Source organism: Canis aureus, chromosome 8 (genome assembly GCF_053574225.1).
Source record: "Canis aureus isolate CA01 chromosome 8, VMU_Caureus_v.1.0, whole genome shotgun sequence".
NCBI classification, from domain to species: Eukaryota; Metazoa; Chordata; class Mammalia; order Carnivora; family Canidae; genus Canis; species Canis aureus.
Genome location: NC_135618.1, coordinates 57,625,421 through 57,651,546, shown reverse-complemented (window position 1 = coordinate 57,651,546; position 26,126 = coordinate 57,625,421). Strand labels below are relative to the sequence as shown.

General features: G+C 42.5%; 2 long non-coding RNA genes across 4 annotated transcripts in view; one reads left to right on the top strand and one right to left on the bottom strand.

The window, feature by feature from the left end:
- The window catches only part of LOC144319235 (uncharacterized), an 824,173-nt gene that overhangs the window by 37,562 nt on the left and 760,485 nt on the right, over window positions 1–26,126 (bottom strand). The window lies entirely within an intron of this gene.
- LOC144318140 (uncharacterized) lies at window positions 17,664–25,890 on the top strand. Its single transcript, XR_013383980.1, has 3 exons — window positions 17,664–17,975; window positions 21,317–21,523; window positions 24,752–25,890. It is a non-coding gene; the product is annotated as an uncharacterized LOC144318140 (long non-coding RNA).

The window sequence follows — 26,126 nt, the reverse complement described above, 5'->3', positions numbered from 1 at the left end:
ATCGAGTCCCACATTGGGCTCCCTGCATGGAGCCTGCTTCTCCCTCTGCCTGTGTCTCTGCCTCTCTCTCTCTCTCTCTCTCTGTCTATCATGAGTAAATAAATCTTTTAAAAAAAGGTTTATTCTTGGTAACATTATGATATCAGTGTGAATTTCCTGACTTTGAGAAAGAGTAAGCTTAATAAATGGGGTGGAGGTTAGTTGCAGAATATATACACATTTATCTTAAATGTGTTTATATTATGATAATATATTATTATATAGTAAATATTTTGTATACATATTATAGGACTATTCCATTCTTTAAAAAAACACAAGTGTATAGAAGTGACTTTTCTAAGCACAAAATAATGGTGAGAAGGATGAAACACCTAGTCTAAATGATAAGCTGCTTTGAAAGGTAGGGAGCTCCCCAGCAGGAAAGGTAATCAAGCAGAAACATCTTGGCAGTTTGTTTGGCAATGTTGGACTAGGTCATATTCTCCTAGAATTTCTCACCTATTAGATCTTCTTTGGCCTGGCATACAGGCTACAGGGATCGCATGAGGGAAGGTGATGTTTAATTCCTTATGTCAATGCCATGATTGTAACTTGTCTCTCTCTATCTCCCACCCAAGAAAGCATAGCCTATCCTTATTATACTACACACTATCCCCAGCCCTCACTTACTCAGAGGTACAGATAGGTTCTTCCTCATGAAGGAAGGCTCCCAACAATCAGATTTGGGAATCACTGACTTACCATTATAAGGTCTTTTCTAGTCCTGACATCTGATTATTCTAGGTCTTTAAAAAGTGAGGGTAAAAATAAATAAATAAATAAATAAATAAATAAATAAATAAATAAATAAAAGTGAGGGTAATTTAGGGGATATGTATTAACCAAAGGGAGAATGCAGGCTCTGAAAATTCATTCATTCATTTATTCCTTTTTTTTTTTTTAACATTCATCTACATGCTTTTATTTAAATATCTGTTTTTAATTCTTTTTTTAATAATAAATTTTTTTTATTGGTGTTCAATTTGCCAACATACAGAATAACACCCAGTGCTCATCCCGTCAAGTGCCCCCCTCAGTGCCCGTCTCCCATTCACCCCCACCCCACACCCTCCTCCCCTTCCACCACCCCTAGTTCGTTTCCCAGAGTTAGGAGTCTTCATGTTCTGTCTCCCTTTCTGATATTTCCTACCCATTTCTTCTCCCTTCCCTTCTATTCCCTTTCACTATTATTTATATTCCCCAAATGAATGAGAACATATAATGTTTGTCCTTCTCCGATCGACTTATTTCACTCAGCATAATACCCTCCAGTTCCATCCACGTTGAAGCAAATGGTGGGTATTTGTCATTTCTAATGGCTGAGTAATATTCCATTATTCATTTATTCCTATGCCCATTCATTAGTGGAAAAATTACCCAGCACTATTTATTCGCCAGGTGCTATCCTAGGTGCTGGGGAAAAATACGAAATAAGATAGACAGGAACCTCACCCCCATGCTTATCCAGGCTGGATAGATGTACATAAAACAATTAGAATAGTGATTAAAAAGCAGTGAAATGGGTATTCTGATAAAACTGTATTAAAATATGCTCTGGAAGCACAGAGGAGGGCCACCTGAGCCAACCTTTGTTCAGGAAGGGTTCCAGAGAGGTGACATTTAAGCTGAAGGTTATGTAGGAGTTAAGCCGGGCGAGTGGGGAGGAGGGCAGGCAGAGGAAGCAGCATGAGAAATGGCTCAGAGGCGAGAAAGATCCCGGTGGCATCTGCCAACCTCCCACTCTACGCTACCATGAGCCAGGCCAGGGACAAGAAGGTGCTGGATTTCCCAGCTTTCAGGGTGGACTTCCCAGGAACCCGCTCTGGGGCTGACCCATCTCTGTCTTGACATGCCCATCTCTCCAGAAGTGAACAATTTCCCATTCGCTTCTGGGGTGATGTGGTTTGTTTGTTTGTTTGGTTTTTTTCCTCCAAAACCATGATCTGTAAAATTAGATGTCTCAAGCAGCAATTCCCTCTGAAGGGAAGAAGGCATGTTCTGGGCCCAGGCTGGAATAATGTGCAGAAACTGTCTTCTGCCAGGAGAGCTGGATGGAGCCCAGACACAGCAACTGCCAGAGACATTTGGGAGAAATAGGGGGTGTGAAAGACACTGGATTTTAGTACAGGATAGGCTTACATCTCTGATGCCTTGGGTGTAAGAACACTCCAAAGGCTAGTAAGATGGTTTGGGTTAATAATAATAGAGGGCCCACGTGATGCAAAATTTTATCATGGTGTAGGAGACCCTGGACAAGCCAACTCTCTTTGCTTCTTTGTCCTCGTGCTTTGTCTCTTTCACCACCATCAGCCACCCAGAAATCCTTTTACTTTCCCCATCCACTGTTTTTCCTCAATTCTAAGGCTCACTCTGCCTATGCAAGGAATATTGGGATATTCTTCGCCTGTGACTTTACCAAACCAAATCCACTCAGCTCAAAGGGCCTTTCTTGGCTCAGCCCATCTTCTATAAAGAGCTTATGTTTTATTTCTTCATCCAGAGGACACACTCTGCTTATCCTTGCCAGTCTTTTTTTTTTTTAATTTTTATTTATTTATGATAGTCACAGAGAGAGAGAGAGGCAGAGACACAGGCAGAGGGAGAAGCAGGCCCCATGCACTGGGAGCCCGACGTGGGATTTGATCCTGGATCTCCAGGATCACGCCCTGGGCCAAAGGCAGGCACTAAACCGCTGCGCCACCCAGAGATCCCCTCCTTGCCAGTCTTTATGACATCCACCACAATTGCTTGTAAGATGGCCTGAACTGGGTAGGAACCTTTGAGGATACATCACTCTAGGCCATTGAAAACTAGAACAAAGAGTATCTATTTGACCCAATTCACATGAAAAAGCTACTCAGTGCAGGTTCTTTGACATTCAGAGGCCAATGGGTGGTGAACAGTAGTGATGCTCATCGATTCTGGACAAGACAGCTAATGGTTGGTTATACCCTTAATACCCCCCCTTCCCTACTGTGCTGTATTTGGGCACATCTTACACATGGCATAGTGACATAATAGTGGAAGGCTACTTGACCCACGTGACATTTTCCCAACAATTTATTATGAAATATTTCAGGGAAGCCTGGGTGGCTCAGTGGTTGAGCACCTGCCTTGGGCTCAGGCATGATTCCAGGGTCCTGAGATCGAGTTCTACATCAGGCTCCCCTGCAAGGAGCCGGCTTCTCTCTCTACCTATGTCTCTGCCTCTGTGTGTGTGTGTCTCTCTCATGAATAAATAAATAAAATATTTTTAAAAAGAAATATTTTGGGGATCCCTGGGTGGCTCAGCAGTTTCGCGCCTGCCTTTGGCCCAGGGCGCAATCCTGGAGTCCCAGGATCGAATCCCACCTTGGGGTCCCGGCATGGAGCCTGCTTCTCCCTCTGCCTGTGTCTCTGCCTCTTTCTCTCTCTCTCTGTCTATCATGAATAAATAAAAATAAATCTTTTTTAAAAAGAAACATTTCAAAAATACACAAAGTTGGAAGACTTTTACAGTGAACATCCATGTACCCATCCCCTTGATTCTACAATTAACATTTATTATACTTGCCTAATCACATATCGGCCCTCTACCCATCATTCAATCCATCCAATATCCTTTTCTCTGAAACTGCATCAGATTTAAAGAGAGCAAATAATAGAACTCAAGTTGGCTAAAACACTAAGATTCAAGTTTTTCTGTTGCATTAGTAAAAACACCAATTATTCTGACCACAAAAAATGATTCGTACCTAAAATCAACTTATTAATTTTAAAAAGTTTAGGTACACAACAACCTATAGATGTGGCTCAGAAATGGCTTTGCACCCTCATTTGAGCTTTGTCTAAAAGAACGAACAGACGGATGGGAGCCTGGGTGGCTCAGTGGTTGAGCATCTGCCTTTGGCTCAGGTTGTGATCCCCAGGTCCCAGGATTGAATTCCACAATGGGTCTCTTGCAGGGAGCCTGCTTCTCCCTCTGCCTATGCCTCTGCCTCACTCTCTGCATCTCTCATGAATAAATAAATAAAATCTTTAAACAAAAATAATGAACAGAGGGGCGCCTGACTGGCTCAGTCGGTAGAGCATGAGACTCTTGATCTTTGGGCTGTCTGTTTGAGTCCCATGTTGGGTGTCAAGATTACTTAAAAATAAAATATTTTAAAAATAAAAGAATGAATAGAACTTTGCAGGTGGGAAAGTATGGAGCCCTATGTATCTCTGGTTCTGGCAGGTAAGATCTAAGTAGTCTGTGAGTGGCAAAAATAAAAACAAAAAACAAAAACCTTTTCTGCAGGAGGGTTAATAAAGCTAAATCACTCAATTTATCAAAAGAAATTGACATCATATGAGAACATTCAATGTGTATAAATCTCCTTGATTATTTATCAAACCCTTCCCCCATCTTTGAAAGGTATTTTCAATTTTTTACATGAAATTTTTTACCGAGGTAAAATTCACGTAGCATACAATTAATCTTTCTAAAGTGTGTGATTCAATAGTATCACATGTTCATGATGTGGGGCAATGACCAGCTCTTACTTTCCAAACATTTTTATCACCTATACAAACATCCCATACTCATTAAGTAATCAGTCACTCCCCGCTCTCCCTTCTCCCAACTCCTTGCTATCTTCTTAGCTCCCTTCTCTCTATGGACCTGCCGAAGGGTTTAATATCTAGAATATATAAAGAGCTCTTACAATTCAACAACAAAAAGACAACTCAATTTTTAAAAAATGGGCAAAGGACCTAAGCAGACTTTTCTCCAAAGTTCTACAGATGTCCAGGTCCTGATCCCCAGGTCCCTGGATTGAGTCCCGCAGGTTCAGTGTCATTGATCAAGGAAACACAAATTAAACCACAGTGAGATAAAACCCCACACCCACTACAATGTCTTTAATTTTTAAAGAAAACTGGAAACTTGGAAGTGTGGATGTGGAGAAATAGGAACCTCTGTATGTTGCCGGTGGAAATATAAAACAGGGCAACCACAACAGTTTGTTTGTTCCTCCAAACATTCAACATATGTTTACTATGTGACCCAGCACTTCCACCCCTAAGTATACACCCAAGAGAAATGAAAACATATGCCCACACAGAAGCTTCATGTGAAATTTTAGCTAACATTATTCATTATACACAAAATGAGGAAACAACCCAAATGTCCATCATTAGATGGATAAACAGCCATGTACATATGCATTGAATATTTTCATTTTTAAAGATAAATCCCAGAAGTTGATTTTCTTTTAACATATTCATCTTTCCTTGACTGACTCTGTGACTCTCAGATACTTAATTGCAAAATAAGGTTTGTTTTATCAGAACTTTCAATATGGCATTGTCCTGAAATAATGTATTTCCGATGGCCGAGGGGAAGCAAATGGCAATGTTTCTGACAATTTTATTGACATTTTCTTTCATTAGCTACATTTTAATTGCTGTTATTAACCATTGCAGCAAACATATTTAGAGGATAACCCTCTGTCTCCCTCTCTCAGACCAGATTCACTTCCCATGTTTCCCATGGAGATTTTCTTATTATTAGGACGAAATATACAAACCACATAGACCTTGCATAATCTGGGGCCTGGTCATGCCTCCCAGATCCTGCATCATCTAGTGCCTGATGGGATTACAAACCAGAAGCCAGTCTACAAACTCATCTTATCCCTCTCTACCCCTCATTCCATCTACTCCCATCAGCATGGGTTCCTGGATCAATACAAGCTCAGATTTACTCCAGGTCCTTTGCATCTGCCAACAATATCCTTCCTGATGCTAATCCCATGGTTTCCTCTTCTTATTCCAGTGTCATCTCATTTATAAACTCAAAGGAGTCTCCCCTGACTGCCTTCTCTACTGTGGCCTCCAGACCAGGTGACTGTCCTTCACACCCTTCTGCTTAATTCCCTGTATGAAACTTAGCATTCTCTCCAATTATCTCATATCTTCTTTAGTTTTCTCCATTCATTTTCTGCCTCTCCACTCCAGAATGTGCGCTCCAGGGGAAAAATGAACTCCTTTCACTGATCTATCTCCGGGTCATAGTACTTACTGGCACACAGTGCGTTCCCCATAAATATTTGTTGAACGGGTAAGATAATAATGCTACCAGTCCTCTGTGGACATCTACCCCCAAGCCTAGGGATTCTAGAAGGCTTCCCAGAAAAGATGGCATTTGATATGAGTCTTTTCAGATGAGTAGAATTTGTTGGAGAGGAACAATTGCAAAGATCCAGAGGAGGAAATCAGCCTTGATGAGTTTCTGGAGACGATGGAGAAGCTCCAGGCATTCTGAGTGTAGCAAATGCCATGTGCCAAGCAATATGCTAAGCATTTTACCAATATTATCTCAATTAATCCTTATAATAACATCACAAACATGGTAATATTACCTTTATCATTTTCTAAAGGAGGAAACAGACTCTCAAACCAAAAAAAAAAAAAAAAAAAGAAAAGAAAAGAAAAAACCCACACAAAACCCAACAACCTTGTATAAAGGGACACAATAGTTATGTGTCAGGGGTGGAATTATCCTTGGTGCTCTTGTGAGCTGTGCTCTATTCGCATAGTGTGGAGAGAAGCAAGAGATGAGAATGAAAAGGTGGGGGAGCTGCATGGTTGAAGTCTTTATATGCTAAGATGATAAGTCCGGGGACGCCCGGGTGGGTCAGTGGCTGAGCATCTGCCTTTGGCTCAGGTTGTGATCCCGAGGTCCTGAGATCAAGTCCCGCATTGGGCTCCCCACAGGAAGCCTGCTTCTCCCTCTGCCTGTGTCTCTGCCTCTCTCTGTCTCTCACGAATAAATAAAATCTTTTAAAGAAAATTTTTTAAAAAGAGAAGAAGTCCGAATGTAATTGTGTCAGGACTGAGGGTCTTTCTAAGGTAAGGGAAACGTAACCAGACTTGCATTTTAGTCATATTACTGCCAAGTGAGGATGGAGGTGCAGGAGAATAGGTAAGGTTAAGATATAAAGAAATTAGAAAGTCTAGAACAAAGTAGTGGTACTGACAACCAGAGGAGGGAATGGATTTCTGTAATTCAGGAGAGGGAGGGTTACAAACATCAAGAGGACTCAATAGCTAGTTGGACGAATAGGGAAATGGGCTCCTTAAGAGGGATAAATACAGATGCTCAGCCTCTTAAGAATCACACTCCAACACACAACATGAAGTAGTACACTCAGGTCTGGCTACACCTCTTGGCAAAAGGCAGAGCCAACAGTCACAGGTCAAGAGGAATCTGCCAGACTTGTTATTTCAACTCAGCAAGAGGTACCACCCACCCACTTGCTCAAGACACACTCCCGCCTCGCTTCCCACACGTGATTAGTCATAACTTTCTGCCTATTATTCTACCTCCACGATTGAAACTTTCATGAGTTTCCAAGTCAATAAGATGATGTACAAGGACCTACATAATCTTTTCCTTGGACTTTGGTGAGCTCTCCAGCTAATCTTGATTTTGCATGTTTTGGTATAATTGACAATTTATAGAGAAGTTGCAAGGATAATACACGAACTCCCATATTCTCCTCTCTCAGATTGATCACCTATTTCCATTTTTCCCATTTATTATTTTCAGTAGATAGCTGCATGATTAGATAGATAGACACACAGACAGATGACAGAGATATATTTTTATGAGACATGATGTGCTTTTTCAGTGTGCATCTCTAAAAACATGAACATTTTCTTACATAGCCAATCATCAAGATCAGAAATTTTCCCACTGACTCAAGATTATCTAATCCACAAGTTATAGTCAATATTTTTCAATGGCCTCATTAATATCTTTTTAAGTTATTTTTATTTTCCAGTCCATGATCCAATCCAGAATCATGCGTGGCATTCAGGTGTCCTGTCCCCTTTCGTTGTCCTTTCAGCAAAAGCAGCTCTGTGACCTTCTCTGTCTTTTTATGACCTTGGTATTTTTGAAGAGTACAGGCCAGTCATTCTGTAGAATATGCCTCAGTGTGAGTGTTCCTGATGTTTCCTCATGACTGGATTGAGTTAAGAGTGCTGGCAGGAACTCCACAGTGACAACATTATGTTCTTTCAAGTGCACCCCATCATCAAGACGCCCATGTCAGGTTGCCCTGATATCTGCGATGCTGGCTTTGATCAACTAGTTAACGAGGTATCATGAAACTTCTCCACTATACAGTTTCTATTTCCCCCTTCTGTTATTAAGAAGTATCTTATAACCAGATATATAAATATCTTGTTCCCCATAAAACTTTCACCCACTAATTTTGTAGTCCATTGAAAACTTTCTCTTTTTTTAAGATTTATTTATTTATTTGAGGGGGTGGAGAGGGATGGGGCGAGGAGGGAAAAAGAATCCCAACCAGACTCCTCATTGAGCATGGAGCCCCACTCAGGAGCTCAAGTTCATGATCCACGAGACTGAGCCACCCAGGTGCCTCGTCTCATTGAAAAATTTCGAATGCCATAATTCCTTCTATATTTTCTAGTTGTATTCTTCTATTAGGAGGAGCTTTGTTTATCCTTCAGTCTATGACATAATTGATGCTCTGATTTCTTGTAAATGGTTAAGCCTGAGTATTTGTTTGTTCTGTTTTTCAGAGATTTCTTTTTAATTTCTAAGTAATGTCCACCCAACATGGGGCTTGAACTCACAACCCCGAGATCAAGAGTCACACAACCCACCCACTGAGCCAAGTGAGTGCCCCTTGATACACTGATTTTTATCGCATTTGATGAATTAGAATCTATATCTATCATTATTTATTTTGACAATCCTATTGTCCCTGATTTGGCTGGGGGCTGACCCTTCAAGCTAGCTCTTTATCCTTTCGATACATCCCTATCATTCTAAGCAAGTTATTGCTACAGGGCATGGAATGTTCCAGTCTAGTCAGTCTTACACTTGTCTGTAAGACGATCTCTTGTCCACTTATACTGGAATATTTTTCCCTTCCTTAAGTAGTATAAAATCTTCCTTTTGCTCTAGGGTTCTTGTGCATATTTGTCCAGCTATCTATATCATTTTCCTCCCATTATCTCAGCAGACACAGACCTGACATATGACAGACATAGTTGACTCAATGAGTTAAAAGTGTAAAAAAGGGGGCACCCTTGAGCATCTGCCTTCGGCTCAGGTCGTGAGCCCAGGGTCCTGGGATGGAGTCCCACACTGGGCTCCCTGCAGGGAGTCTGCTTCTCCCTCTGCCTATGTCTTTGCCTCTCTCTGTGTCTCTCATGAATAAATAAATAAAATCTTAAAATAAAAAGTGTGTGGGACCCCTGGGTTGCTCAGCGGTTGAGCGTCTACCTTTGGCTCAGGGCGTGATACTGGGATCCGGGATCGAGTCCCACATCGGGCTCCTTGCAGGGAGCCTGCTTCTCCCTCTACCTGTGTCTCTGCCTCTCTCTCTCTCTGTCTCTCATGAATAAAAAAATAAAATCTTTTTAAAATTTTTTTAAAAATTTAAAGTGTGAAAAAGGAAGCAGATTTCTGCGTGTGTTCAAAGGTCAGAAATATGGACACTTGAGTAGCAATTATAGTTAAATGGTAGGATTCCACTTCATGAAACATAAAACTTGGGAAGCTATTCAAGCAGGTGCTTATGACCTTCCACCAGCGATGTCACAGACAGGAACATTTCTCTGTGGGGAAGGAGAGGAATGGGCAAGATGATCTCTGAAGTATCTTTCTATTCTAAGGGCATATCATCTTGGGATTCTATAATACCAAAGTCTATAATACTTATATTTCCAGTATACCTTGAACTATGTGAGGTTAGGGGTGCTGGCACCCCCACTCTTGTACACACAGTTTAAAATCTTCATATAACTTTTGACTCCTCGAAAGCTCAACCACCAATAGTCTGCTATTGGCCAGAAGTCCTACCAACAACATAGACAGTTAACACATATTCTGTATGTTATATATACTTGATACTATTGATACTAGGGAACAGAACATTTTACTAAGAAAATCATAAAAGCAAATACATTTACACTGCTGTACTGTTTATTGAAAAAAAATCCCCATCTAAGTGGACCCATGCAGTTCAAACCCATTTTGTTCAAGAGTCAACTGTATTCTGGATCCCAGCATGTGGATGGATTTCTAACTTCCTCCAATTCCTGGGCAACTGATGATTTTAGATGCCAATGTTCCCACCGAGGTTGTCATCAGTAGGAGGAGTTATAAGCACATCCAGGAAGAATTCAGTTGTAGCCTCCTAGTCTGTCCATCATTAGAAGGCTTTATTACATGCCTTTCGGCACCAAGGAGGGATCGAATCACTAACAATCTTTTGCCCTAGGAATCAGGGTGGTACTGAGGGTAGCTGGAGGTGGCTGGCAAAGTAGGGATGTCCTGTGGATTTCACCTGTGCTGGTCAAGCAATAAGGTTGGGGTAAGATGAGAATCCTAGCTTTACTCTCTAGTAGGTGAAGGATACTCATAATACTCCAACCCAGAGGTCCTTAGTCTCCTTATCTACAAAATGGGGAATTAAAACTATCTATAGGGATCTAAGGATTGAATGAATAGTATTAGTGGAACAACTGACAAAGAGCAAGGCACAGAGTAAGTGCTAACTACATAAATGGTTGCTCTTGTTATATAAATGACATTAAGCAGGTGACTTAAGCCCTTTGAGCCTTACTCTGTACATGTATTACACTGAATGATAATTATACTTAGAGGGTTTTGTTGAGGCTTCACTGCACTATGGCACACATAAGTTCCTAGCGTACCTAAGTAAATGCTCTGGTATGTTGTTTCGAATTTAATCTGATATGTAGCAATTTATACAAGACGAAAGTTAAAATTGCAGCAATATGATGTTCTTTTAATTAAATTCTCAGACCAAAGAATGGCAAAGTTTAATTTTTTTTTTCATGCAGCCTTTCCATGTACAAATTTATACCAGACAAGACTTAATTGAAAAATATCTCTTCCTATTTGGTTTCCAAAATATGAAAGTAGCTAAAAAGGTTGTGACATTTTAAAATATTTCATGTGTGACCGGGAAAATATTTTTCAATGCAAAATGCTTTGGGCTTCTTGTTTTCACTGATGAGACTATATGGATGACAGAAATTGCTTTTGTGACAGGTCCAGGGTTGACTTATCCTAACCTACTGCTTCCCCCCACTTCCCCGGGCTTACTCTGTCCACACACAGTTGGCTTGGATAATTCACCAGGAAACTTGCAAATATACTTTATGTCCTATAGAGTTTAGGTGCCATGTGCACTATGGGTGCGAAATACTCCCCTTCTCCCTCCTATCATTTTACATGACTTATGATCCATCTATCTGGAGTGTCCATCTTCTTGCCACCCTGCTCAGCCCTGTCCTCCTCGAAAACTCCTACCCTGGTTTCAGATCCAAGCTCAAACAACTTAACAATCTCTCCATGGCTTATCAAACTAAGAAAGGTGTTTCAAGTATTCTGTTTGAAAGGGAAGGAGAGGCCAGCGGAATTGCCCAGAAGAGGGAAAGCTAACTCACCACATACATACTAGGAAGTCAATAACAATGTGTAAGTTGATACATCAAAAAAATAATGGAATGAGAGTACAATTTTAAAATATGGAGGTAACCACCAAGAATGATATGCTTAAAAGTGGAAGCAAAAGCGGAGGGAAAGGAGGGGCATCTGGCTGGCTCAGTTACAGAGCATGGGGCTCTGGAACTTGAGGTTGTGAGTTCGAGCCCGATGTTGGGTATAGAGATCACTTAAAAAATAGAAACTTTAGGGGAACCCTGGGTGGTGCAGCGGTTTGGCACCTGCCTTTGGCCCAGGGCGCGATCCTGGAGACCCGGGATCAAATCCCACGTCAGGCTCCCAGTGCATGGAGCCTGCTTCTCCCTCTGCCTGTGTCTCTGCCTCTCTCTCTCTCTCTCTCTCTGTGTGACTATCATAAATTAAAAAAAAATCTGTTAAAAAAATAGAAACTTCAAACAAGGGAAAGGATTCACCACATGATTGTTGTTTTTTATTATGGGATATCCTATTATTTTATACTTTTTGAAATCCATATTCATATATAGTCCTCATAAGATGAATTAACTCTTTTAGCTTTCAGTTTGTTAACATACAATGTAGTATCAGTTTCACGTATAGAATTTAATGATTCGACACTTCCATACAATACCTGATGCCCATCGCCACAAGTGTCCTCCTTAATCCCCATCACCTATTTCAACCATCCTCTACCCACCTCTCCTCTGGTCACCATCAATTTATGGTCTATAATTATTAGAGTCTGTTTCCTGGTTTGCCTCTCTTTTATTCCCCATGATTGTTTTGTTTCTTAAATTCCACATATGAATGAAATCATATGGTATTTGTCTTTCTCTGTCTGACTTATTTTGCTTAGCCTAACACTCTCTGGCTCCATCCATATTATTGCAAATGGCAAGGTTTCATTCTTTTTTATGGCTGAGTAATATTCCACGATAGATAGATGATAGATAGATAGATAGATAGATAGATAGATAGATAGATACCACCTCTTCTTTATCCATTAGATAAATTAAATTAGATCACTTCTCTCATGTCCCTGGGTTGTCCTTCTTGGGTGTCTCTAGGATCCCCAGATACTATAACACGTTGTTTATTATTATAGTTTCATGGGGCACCTGGGTGGCTCAGTGGTTGAGCATCTGCCTTCGGCTCAGGTCATGATCCCGGGGTCCTGGGATCAAGTCCCACATCAGGCTCCCTGCAGGGAGTCTGCTTCTCCCTCTACCTATGTCTCTTCCCCTCTCTCCCTCTGTGTCTCTCATGAATAAATAAATACATAAAATATATTTTTTAAAAAAATATGGTTTCAAGACTATTAACATATATCTTGTCATCAAACTGCGGCTGTCTCATGGGCAGGTACTATCAGTAACTTAGAGATCTCAACAGCCCTGAGGTGTCCAGCACACATATGGCAAAAGGTTGTTGAGTGAATTGCCTGGGGCTTTGGAAAGAAAGTAAAGCTAACATGAGGCTTACATTTAAAAGCTCACTAAATCATCATACAGGTGAATCTGTAACAATGAAATGACAAAAGTGCTGTGAGGGATAGGTCCACGGTGCTAAGAAATGGCTAAGGACTTGGGCTCAGCTGGTGGGAATAAGGACGATCAGGGAGGTCAGAGAGGGCTTCCTCAAGGAAATGATATCTGTGTTGAAAGGTGTTACTGAGTCAAAATGAATAGAACGTACCCACTTCCAAGAAGGAAACAAAGGCACAGTCTCTCGTGCAGGGTGCACATCCTGCTCTTACTGTGACTTAGGGTCTCTGGACAGAGAAATGGAGCCTATGGCCAGACATTTCCTTAGTCTGAGCCACAGAGATGCAGGAGCCATACACCGAAGAAGCAAATCTGAACAACGTCCCACTCCAAAAATGCTGGAAAGCAAGGGGCTGCCACAGGAAATGTTCTGAAGCGCATGATGAGCACCATTCAAGAGCAGAGGGGAGAGAGAGGTGTTGTTATTCCTTCTGCTAAAGGAAAACATGTCGATGCCCCTTTCCTGCCAGCCCCTGCCTTGTTTCCTTGGTCTCTTTTGGCAATCAGATACAGATATTCCTACATTTTCTCCTCTCCTCTCTTCCTCTCTTAAACTTGCTTTTCTCAAATCACTGGTGACCCCCAGGTTGCTCGCACCTGTGATGAACGCCTGGTCTTATGACACCTGACCTATCAGTAGCGCTTCACAGCATTGCTCACTGCATCCCCTCTCTTCTCCTGAATGTCCTGGTGTTTCTCCGGCCTCCTGGGCTACTCTTTCTCAGGTTATTATGTACCTCTTCAGCTTTCCCCAATCTCTCAGTGGGAGAGCATCAAGGACTCAGTCTCTTCTCAATTTACAAACACTCTCTTGGCCTTTCTTTCAAATATCATGACTCTTTTATTGCTAGCAACTCCTGCTTTTGTATCCCCAACCCAGAATTCACTCCAAAGCATCAGACTCTGAAAATCAAGCAGCTCAGTCAGCAGTTCTCCTCGGGTGCCTAAAAGCCATCTCACACTCACCACGTCCAAAGCTAAACTCTTGACTTGCCCACGTTCTGCTCCACCCACAACCTTACCCATGTCATGTGAAGGCAACTGCCAAGCTGCCCATTCCCAAGGCCAAAGCTCTTGGAAGTCTTTCTTTTAAATTTATGCCATCATGCCTGCCATGAAATCCTATTGGCTTTACCTTCTGCATGTATCCATAATCTGACTGCCATTCTAGAATAAGCAACCAGTATCTCTTTTCTAGATTAGCTTACCAGTTTCCTAAGAGCTCTCCCTACTTATATTATTTTTTAAGATTTTAATTTTTATTTTTTAGATTTTATGCATTTATTTGTTTGAGATAGAGCAGAGGGAGGAGCAGACAGAGAGGGACAAGCAGACTCCTAGCTGAGCATGAGGCCTGACGCAGGGCTCAATCTCACAACCTTGGGATCATGACCTGAGCTGAAATCAAGAGTCAAACACACTTAATTGACTGAGCCACCCAGGTGCCTCAAAGATTTTTTTAAAGATTGTATTTATTTATTTATTCATGAGAGACACACACAGAGAGAGGCTGAGACATAGGCAGGGGGAGAAGTAGGCTCCCTGTGGGGAGCCTGATGCAGGACTCCATCCCAGGACCCTGGGATCATGCACGGAGCCAAAGGCAGATGCTCAACCACTGAGGCATCCCAAAGATTTCATTTTTAAGTCATCTCCACACCCAATGTAGGGCTTGAATCCACAACTCCGAGATCAAGAGTTGCTCATTCCATCCAATGAGCCAGCCAGGTGCCCCTCCCAGCTTATATTATTGATCATTAGAGCCTATTCTGACCAAAGAGGACAGTATTGTCATCTCAAAATAAAAGTGAAAAGAAGAAATAACAACTATCTTCCTCAAACTCTTTCAGAAAACAGAGTGGTGCACACCAATATGAAGCCAGAATTACTCTGATACCAAAACCTGACAAAGACGTTAGAATAAATGAAATTACAGACCAATATTCCTCATGAGCAGAGACACAAAAATCCGTAACAAAGTGTTAACAAATTAAATGTAAGACTATATTAAAAGGATAATGCATCATAACTGAGTAGGGTTTCTTTGAGGAACATAAGGTTGGTTTAACATTCTAAAACCAATTAATATAAGTTACCATATTACCAGAATAAAGGAGTATAAAAGCATATGGTAATTGTAATAGATGAAGAAAAGTAATTTTATAAAACCCAACACTCCTTGGTCACACTGAACAACATGCTGCTGAATCAGTCACAAATCTGTGTTCCCACTGTAGTCTTCCTGTATCTGAATATGTGGGCCCCCTGAGCCAGGCCCTTAAAGTCACTAAGTCTCATCCTCCCCACCTGCAAACAGGCGCCCCTACCCTCACAGGACCGCTGCAAAGGCTGATGGATAAGGAAGTAAAGCCTTTTGTGCATGGTACATATTTACATTCCCACACCAGAGCTGTGACGACAATTCTCCACAGGAGCAGGTGCAAATGTAAGTACACAGTAGAGATACAGTGGGATCCGTGCCCTGGCAGAAGGACATCCAGGGTGTGATGAGAGCACAAAGAAGACCCTACTTTCCAGATGGCAAATGGAAGGGTGTGTTCAAGGAAAACTTCCTTCCCCCTTCTTTAGAACCCAGCAGGTGACTGTAGGGGGCAGTGGAAAGGAGGGAACAGGAAGCTGGGGCTAGGGTCAAGAATCTTTTTTTTTTTTTTTAAGATTCATTTATCTATTCATGAGAGGCAGAGACATAGGGAGAGGGAGAGGCAGGCTCCCAGAGTGGAGCTCGATGTGGGACTGGATCCTGGGACCCCAGGATCATGCCCTAAGCATAAGGCAGATGCTCAACCGCTGAGCCACCCGGGTGTCCCTTGGGTCAAGAATCTTATGCAATTAGGCAATGGGACTCATTCCTACACAGTGAAATCCAGGCCCTGCTCATCATTAAACATGTGTCAGATCCTGTTTGTCATCTCTGATCACTCTGGGAGCCCTTTCCCTGTCAGCACAGACTTCATAGCTGGCTGCCCCGCCATGACCACTGTCTGCTCAAGACTCTAAGAAGGAAAATGAGTTCTCGCAGCACTAGGCAGTCTGCCCAGAACTTCCACCTCCTTATCTTCCTCTCGTTTCAGACAATACGGTAAGAAATAGAGGTTTGCTTATTTATCTCTCTCTTCTAAGACTACTCACTGAGTGACTACACCGTGCCAGTATGCGATCCAACACACGACGCAGCAGTGAACAAGACAGACACGGTCCTTACACTCGTGGCATATAGAGATTTACCCTATCATTCATCCATGTCCTTGTTTAAGTGAAATGTGAGCTCACAATTAGGAAAGTCATGCAATCTGAGAAGGTGACATTTACTCTGATCCTTAAACGTTGTAGGGGAAGCAGCCTGTGGTATTGGGTGCAAGATCCAGAAGAAGAGTCCATGCTCAGAGAGAACCCCATATCAAGGCAGCAGCAGGCAGGTGATGTGAGAAACAAAGGCAGAAGAGAATTTCCTTGGTACCTACAGCACATTGACAAATCCTCGCAACAAGCAGAGTGACCTCCCTCTAAAGACTCAACTGCCTCCATGTTAACACTTTGCTAAGGACTAAAGGCAATCCAAGCCCAACCCTCAGGATCCTGTAAGCCTACTTTAACATATAAAAATTCCTCCAGAAATTCCCTTTAGCTCCCAACCTCACAAAACACACGTTGGCCATCATTGCCCAAGCACATGACCCACTGATACCCATCTAAAGGGTCTCATGACTCAGATTTTATTAGATGGTAATAAATGACCTTCTCCCAACAATAACTAGCCCCCTCATGGTCCTGGAAACCTTGCTTCCAAAATTCCTTAGGGACTTACACTCTCCCTAACTCCTTCCCAACTTGAAAGTCCATAATGGGCCACTCCTCATGACCCCAGTACAGCTCTTCCTGGCCACAGGTCCTGTCCCTGTGCTTTAATAAAACTACCTTTCTGCACCAAAGATGTCTCAAGAATTCTAACTTGGCCATCAGCTTCCAACCCTAACACATTTCCTGCATCAGTGGGCACCATCAGTGAGGTAGGAAAGGAGGCAGGTGGCTGGAGACAAGGAAGCAAAAGGGAATAAATAGGACATATGGCTGAGAGAAAAGCCACGATGTGTTTACACAGGGCCTGGCAAGCCATGTTAAGGATTTGGGTCTTCATCCTAAGAGAATTAAGGATTCTCATCTCATCATGTGGCAGAGGAGCCACATGATCCAATTTGTGTTTTTAAAAGCTCTCTGTAGAAAAGGGACAAAGTTTGGGAGGAGAATCCACAAGGTTTGTAGATCCTGTGTATGGAGGTGGTGAGCGGGAGACAGGATCAGAGATGAGTCCTGGGTTTCAGACATGAACCCTGGGTTGGGGCAGTGGCGAGGATACTATACAATGAGATTCAGAGTCTTGGAGGTGGGGGGTGGATGGAAACATGAGCATAGTCTTGGCTTTTTTTGGAGGGGGAGGGCTTGGCTGCACTGGGGGTCCTGCAAGATGCCTCAAGTGGTGACCTCAAGGTATCAGTTAGACACATGGGAGTGGACCTCAGAATAAAGATCTGTTCTAGAACAAGAAACTTCGGGGTCATCAGCAAATAGACAACGAAGGTAAAGCCATAGAGGTGAATGCTACCAAGTGGGGGTAGGGAGGCAGTTAGAAGAAAGTGGGATCCTGCCCTAAGTAATAACAACAAGAGTCAGAGAGGTAAGAGGAATGGTTTGGCAAGTGTGGTGAGTCATGACTCAAAGAAAAGAAGAATTTTCCAGAAAGGGAAAGTGGTCAACTTTCCACATCAGTTAAGCCATGAGCAGTACATCAACTCAGGAATGGGAAGCGCTCTTGATCACAGGAGTGAAGCGGAGAGCTTTCTGGAGTATTACTGAAGGCAGGAGCCAGGTTGGAAGAGGTGAGTCAGGAACAGAAGTGAAGAAGCAGAGTCGGTGAGTTAGTATACTAAGACTTTTCCTAGGAGTCAGCCGTGAAGAGGAAGCAAGAGAAAGCCAGTTGCTAGAGAGAGGTGCGGGTGACATTTTTGTCTTATGTTTCCATTTTGGACCAATTAGGGTGACTTTCTGCATCAAATACCAGTGCCAAATTGGTCATTCACTGAATTGATTTTTTTTTTTTTTACTGGCTTGATTTTAGGTGAATTGGCTTTAGGGAGATTGATTTTCAGTAAATTGACCTAGAGTCAAATTGAGAAGTCCATGTCAATAAAAACCATCAACTATTGAGCATTTACTATATGTCAGGCACCCTGCCAGGCTGTCTGCAGTATCTCATTAACTGCTCAGGAATCTCTAAGAGGAAGGGCGGTTTTAGTCACAATTTCCCAGCCAGGAGACTTAGGCACAGAGAGGGTATGAACTTGCCTAAGGTTACCCAGCCGGCAAGGGATGGAGCCTGGGCTCACCTTGGATCCACCTGGCACCCAGCCCAGGGCTCCCCCTTGCCAAGCCTCAGCTCAAGTCCCTTACACGGGACAGGCCTGGCCTGCCACACCAAGAAGTATCTACTTGAACTGTAAGCAGCAAGGAACCCCATTAAATCTTTGAGTGAGAGTTTGATGTCAGAAAAGCAATGTTTGGGGGCACCTGCATGGCCCAGTGGTTGAGCATCTGCCTTTGGCTCAGGTCATAATCTTTGGGTCCTGGGATCGAGCCCTGCATCGGGCTCCCTTCAGGGAGCCTGCTTCTCCCTCTGCCTATGTCTCTCTCTGCCTCTCTCTGTGTGTCTCTCTTGAATAAATAAATAAAATCTTTTAGAAAGGAAAAGCAATGTTTTAAGATTTTTTGGATAACTGGGCAAGGTAGGTATATTTGGGGAGCTCTTCTTCCTTTTCATCCTTGCTTAAACACACCACTTCATCTCTGATTTCAGTGTGATTGGCACATTCTCAGCAGTGCCGTCCTGACCTCACCAAGAAAGAAGTTTTCCTCTCTTGGCATGGAGTCTCATGGCTCTGCACTTCACTCCTGAGCACTCCCAGTTTTTATTTTATATGGCTGTAATATCTACCCTCCCCACCCCTTTAGAAGGTTCGAATCACAAAGTCAGGGACTGAGGGTCTTCCCTTTGCTTGCAGCTGTATCCTTAGCACATACACAGTCCTTGGAACACATCAGTGCTCAATGCACATTTGCTGAATTAACAGGTTGTGGGAGCATCTCTTGAGGGTCACAGGGATGGGATTGTAGCTTTATCACAACACTGCCCTCATCCTGGATACCCTAAAATGCCCGGGTCTGCAGGATGTGAATTGCTTGGGAAGTGGACAGTGACAGACATGGCAGGGAGGCAGGTGACTCGGGCGCTTAGGTCTAGAGATGGGTCTTGGAGAACCAAAGAGGCAAAATGCCTTTGCATGCTTTCAGCCTCCTGCTGTGCACTCCTGGCTGATGAAATTTGCCTTCAGATCAAAAGGACATTGAACTGGAATAATCAGAGGTTTCTGCTGCGCTTTTTAAACGGAAAGACTCATGGTCTATCTGACAGGCTACGTCCAGATGTCAAATCAGGCTTGCTTGTCTCTAGTTGGGTGTTGTGGGGATGGGGCACCATGACCAGGGTGTCCAAGTTAGCTCCTTAGCCACCCTCGTATTTTCCCTGACCCTCCTTCCCCTCCCTCTGCCTCCCTCTACATAGATGCTCAAGTTCATAAATAGGGGTTCTTCCCCATAAATCTCTCCTCCCAGTCCCATTGTCTAAGCTCAGGATCTCACTATTTAGCTCAACCTGCCATTGGTGTTATCAGCCACCACAGAGCTGGAGCTATCCACTCACTCAGCACTCAGCAGGTGTGATCTTCCTAAAACACCAATCTGATCGTGTCGTTCCTCTTAGAAAACACTCCAGGGGCTCTCCATTGCCCTTAGGACTGACTGCAAACCCTAGACAAGCAATAAATCCCCCCAACAATCTACTTCCATTGGACCCCTCCCACTCCACCCCCTGCATTTCTCTTCTGCTTTAGCCATGGAGTACGTGTTATCTCCTGATTGCATGCCCTGCGAATATTCAAGCTGCCGTGCCTCTAAAGAGGCCATTCCCTCCACCTAGAAAGCCAGATGCGTGTGGCAAAGTCCTACTAATTTTTCAGGATTCAAATCAGACATTTATCATCCTGGTCAAGCCATCCCCAAAAGCCGAGCATAACATTCAGACAATAATCCATTGATTGTCTGTGATCCCACTGAACCTTATGCAATGATCCCAGAGCTCTTAATACATTCTGTTGTATTTTCTGCATGTCTGCCCTTCCAACCAACCCCTCACTGGTCAGCAGGGAACTTAGGCTGGTTCAGGGCCATAGAGCCCTGAGGTTAAGAATTCAGGTTATGCTATCACAAAGTTCTAAGTTTAAATGCTGATGTATCACAATATGACCCTGGGGGACTTATTGAAGTCTTTGTACTGGAAATATTTTTAATCTTTAAAATAGGCACAAGAGCAACCAACTTGTATTCTTCGAGCATCCAGATGGGAGTGCGGCATTCTTAGCGATGCCTTTGCTTGGTTTCGCATAGAGCACATAATAAGGGTACAGAGAGATGATCAGATGAAAATGACCATCAAAGACATGTTTGATGTCTTTCCATCTTCTCATCCCTACAACACAGTGCTGGGAACAAAGGAGGTATTAAATAATGTTTGAATGAATGAAATAAACTTTCATAGGGAGGCGCAGGGGTGAAGAGATACACACTCGTGCCTTCCACCTGCGTTCACAGGGGAATCCTGCAACCCAGCTTCGTGTTCTTCCACGTACAGGGGCTAGAAGATCTGACCTGTCCCCGGTCAACCATGTTGAACCCTGTCTACACTGCAGGCCCTGTGTCCTACGCTTTCATGTGTGAGCCAGGCATGAGCACCCCCATTTTCAGACAGGAGAACAAGTGCGGTGAAGCTAAGTCAGTAAGTAGCACCGCAAGGGCCTGAATGAACATCTGCCTGGCCCCATATTCCAAACTTCAACACCTACAGCCAGCAACAGGATTATTATTCCCACCTGGAAAGCTTTCTCGGGTTTCCCAGGGAGCCCAACGCACACCTTTGCAGAGAAAGATTGAGGGGCTAGCCCATCATGCTGATGCTGTTGCCTTGCAACGTAAATAGTCACTCACTGTGGAACTGTTTGTTATGAGCAATGCACGAACAAGGGAGAAGTGAGACATAAAATCATTATTTCCTGCAGAAAGACACCGCCAAAGGGACAGAATTACTTATTATATTAATTCTGTCCTTCAGCCCCCAGCTCATCTCTTTGCCTAATGACTGAGTCAGAGAATGTATCGTTGGCAATGTCTAGGGACATTTCCACTATGATTTTTGCAAGAAATTGAATAATCTAAGACTTCCCATTCGACTCCCTTCCGCTCTATCCAATGAAACTGTCACATAGAAGCATCACATAGAATCTGCAGGTCAGAATGGTTAGGATTAGAAGACAGCGAGGTAAATATCTATTTACTCCTGTATTTATGTATTCACGAATCACTCTTAGCAGCCAGGCCACACTTAATGGCAGGCCATGAGAGGCATTTCTGCTTCAATCAGAAATCAAGTAGCTTTTATCTGATAAGTAGTTGGACGGATCTGGTGGTGTGATGCAGGACTGGGCCAAAAAAAGTTAAAGCCACAACATTCCAACGTGGATTATTATGTGCTGTCCCGCTGTCTCACTGCCTCAGTTCAAAAGATTTATAGGCTAATTGTACCAGGTGCATAGGAAGTTGTCATGTGGAAGAGGGATTTTCTTCACGGTCGAGCGTGATCACGATTATCTGAGGCTGTTCTACAATTTCTTTTACATTAGCAACAACTCTTCCCACCACATGTTGAACACCTGGTGTGCTGTGCACTGCTCGGGGAGCTTTAAATTTACCACCTCATTTAATCCCTCGCCGCGTCTGGGAGAGGCAGGAGCTAACATGTCCGGTTTAAAGATGAGGATAGGAAGTTCAGGGAGGTGAATTTCCCCCATATTTTAATGCTGTGGAATATAAACAGTCATTATAACTGTCACAGCCAAACACACAAAATGTTCAAGATCCATAAAAAATTGCTACAAATATTTATTGGGTGTTCATAAAAGTCTACTTGAGGAGTGCCTGGCTGGCTCAGTCAGTTCAGCGTCTGACTCTTGATGTCAGCTCAGGTCTCGATCTCAGGGTCACGAGTTCAAGACCTGCATTGGGCTCCATGCTGGGTGTGGAAACTATTCTAGAAAAAAAAATGTTGACTTGAAAAAAACTGAGATTTATTATGTTTTTGTTTGGAAGAAAACTATTTTTAAAGATTTATTTATTTATTGTAGAGAGAGAGGGAGAGCGTGCACAAGTGGGGGGCAGGGCAGAGGGAATCTTTTTTTTTTTTTTTTAAGATTTTATTTATTCATGAGAGACACAGAAGAGAGAGAGGCAGAGACACAGGCAGAGGGAGAAGCAGGCTCCATGCAGGGAGCCCGACGTGGGACTCAATTCTGGGTCTCCAGGATCGCGCCCTGTGCTGAAGGTGGTGCTAAACCGCTGAGCCACCCGGGCTGCCCAGAGGGAGAGAATCTTAAGCAGACTCTTCACTGAGTGTGGAGCTGGAAACAGGGCTCGATCTCACAACCCTGAAATCATGACCTGAGCCAAAATCAAGAGTTGGACATTTAACTAATTGAGCCACCTAGGTGCCACGAAGAATAATATTTTTAAAAACATTAATTCTCCTTAGATGTGTAAACAATTTCAATCAAAATCCCAATCACTTTGGGGCACCCGGGTGGCTCAGCGGTTAAGGGTCTACCTTTGGCTCAGGGTGTGATCCTGGATCCCAGGTCTGGGGATCAAGCCCTGCTTGATCAAGCCTGCTTCTTCCTCTGCCTATGTCTCTGCCTCTCTCTGTGTCTCTCATGAATAAATAAATAAAATCTTTTTAAAAAGACATATACAAAATCCCAATCATTTTAACAAAGTGATTAAGTGTTAAAAGTAAACATCTCTGAATAACTAGAAAAATATTAATAAGCAGTCAGAACAAGGTATGTTAGCATAGCAATTTTTTATGGATCTTGAACATTTTGTGTGTTTGGCTGAACAAACAGAACAAGGTATGTTAGGTATGTTAGTAGATTAATTTACTAGTGTAATAATGTAATGATATGCTAATGAATAATATGCAAATCAATTATATTAATAAAATTGATGTACTTGTTTAAAACACTGTGGAAAGTGTTCAAGAATGGAGAGTTTCAGGGCACCTGGGTGGCTCAGTGGTTGAGCATGTACCTTCAGCTTAAGGTGTGATCCCAGGGTCCTGGGTTTGAGTCCTGCCTTAGGCTCCCTGTGGGGAGCCTGCTTCTCCCTCTGCCTATGTCTCTCTCTCTGTCTCTCATGAATAAATAAATAAAATCTTAAAAAAAAGAATGGAGAGTTTGATCTTCCTTTGATCAAAAATGTACAGTACACAAAAATGTACAGTATAACTATGGCACTTCCCATTTGTAGAAGCAGGAAGAATCATCCAACATATGGTAAAAGTACTATTCATTTATAAAAATCATAGTAGTGGAGTGCCTGGTTGGCTCAGTTGGCTGAGCATCCCACTCGATTACAGCTCAGGTCATGATCTTGGGGTCCCAGGAGGGAGCCCTGAGTCGGGCTCTGCACTCAGCAGGGAGTCTGCTTGAGATTTTCCCTCTCCCTTTGCCCTTCCTCCTACTTGAGGTCTCTCTATATCATGTAAATAGATAAATCTTTTTAAAAATCATAGAAGTAAAAAGAAAAAAGAAGCAGAAAGCAGGAGACAGTGTTACTTGAATATATCAAGCAAAATAAATTATAGATGCTATCATCTATAATTTTAAAGCATTGTAATGTTATAAGGGAGGGGGGAAGGAAGGAAACTAAACAATGACAGATACTCGGGTAATCAAACTTGGTATAGATGAGAAGAATTTTTTGCATAACTCAGAATAAAAAAAATAAAAGAACATATTAGTAGATTTGATTATCTTAAATACTTTAAAATAAAGTACTTGGGATGCCTGGGTGGCTCAGCGGTTGAGAGCCTGCCTTTGGCCCAGGTCATGATCCTGGAGACCTGGAATCAAGTCTCACATCAGGCTCCCTGCACGGGGCCTGCTTCTCCCTCTGCCTGTGTCTCTGCCTCTGTGTGTGTGTGTCTCTCTCAAGAGTAAAAAAATAAAATCTTTAAATAAAATAAAGTACCTATATCAAAAACATCACAAAAGTGAAAGGCCAATTATAAACTGTGAAAAGGTTTTTTTGTAAACTATGAAACAGATACAGGATAGCTGATTTTTTTGACATTTATGCTTATTCCATTGCTATTTATGTAACAGAAACCGATTACTTAAAATACATGGAGTTCTGACAATTCAATAAAAAATTACATACGTCCTGATAGGAAAATACGCAAAGGGTATGAACTAGTTGTACACAGAAAAAGAAATCCAGATACTCAATGCACATATGAAATGTGTTGGATCTCTAACAATTAAAAAGAAAAAACAAAACAAAGAGAAAACTCTCATGAAGTATGTTTCACCCATGAACTTGGGAGTGAATAAAAGAACCACTGGTGATGAGTGTGTGTGTAAAAGACAATGCTCACACAACTCTGAAAAGGGGCGTGGGGATAAATGACTATAACATTTTTTTTTAATTTTTGAAGGTGTTCTGTATACGTTTGTGTAGCAAAGGCCTTATGAAACATGTAACACTTGACCCAGCGATAAACACCTGCACAATCCACCTCGATGATTCTCCTTCCAGCAAATGTATCCCAAATGAGCGATCGGAGATGCACTCAACTATGTATGCAGATGTAGAGGTCTCCAGCTAAAGACACGGATACACACACCAGCCTGTGGTAGGCATCTTTGGACATGACTTCAATTTACTCTGTCTTCTGGTCTTCACGCTCTTATGTTACCCCACTGGATGTGGGCTGCACTTAGCCACTTGTTTCTATCACAGATAGAACATGGCAAAATGACGGGATGGCTCTTCTGTGATTAGGTTAGAAAGACTGACGTCTATCTTGCTGGCATGCATACGTTCTCTCTCTCTCTCTCTCTCTCTTTCTCTCTTTCTCTCTCTCTCTCTCTTTCTCACCCTCTCCCTTGCTCTGATGATGTTAGCTGCCAGGCTGTGAGCTGCCCTATGCAGAGGTCCACGCAGAAAAGGATGAAGGGAGGACCCTATCCAACAGCCCGTGAAGAACTGAGGCACTCAGACCACCAACCCACAAAGAACTGAATCCTGCCAACAACCACATGCCTGCTCTAGGAAGTGGGTCCTTCCCGGTCAAGCCTTTAGATGAGACCAGAGCCCCGGCCAACACCTTGATGAGAGTCTGTGCATGACCCAGAGCCAGAGGACCCAGCTAAGCCATGCTCAGATTCCCACCCACACAGACTGTGTTAATAAAAAGTAGTTTTAAGCCACGAAGTTTTTGGGTAACTTGTTATAGAACATTATATAACGAATCCACAGCTTTATTTATAAAACTATAAAATTGGAAACAATAAAAGTGTACATTAAGAAAAAAATTAAGTAAACTGTAAAGGACCCAAATAATGGTATGCTGTGGATCATGTTAAAAAATATTATTTCTTGCTATAGAGAAAAGTTTATGACATAGGGTAAGTGAAAATGCAGGCTATTGAATAGTATACGCAAAATGACATTATTTTAGGGGCACCTGGGTGGCTCGGTGGTTGAGCATCTATCTACCTTCGGCTCGGGTTGTGATCCCAGGGTCCTGGGATTGAGTTCCACATTGGGTTCCCCCTGTAGGGAGCCTGCTTCTTCCTCTGCCTATGTCTCCTCCTCTCTCTCTGTGTTTCTCATGAATAAATAAATAAAATGTTTTTTTAAAAATTATACTATTTTATAAATTCAATAAATCCATATGAATGGAAACATGCTGAGAGAATACATGATGCTTTCTTCATTGTCTCATCTAGGAAGACTTTTTACAAATCTATGAGTGGCGAAACTTGAACAACAGAGCTCTCACTGTCCACTCCCCACTGTGCACAGAA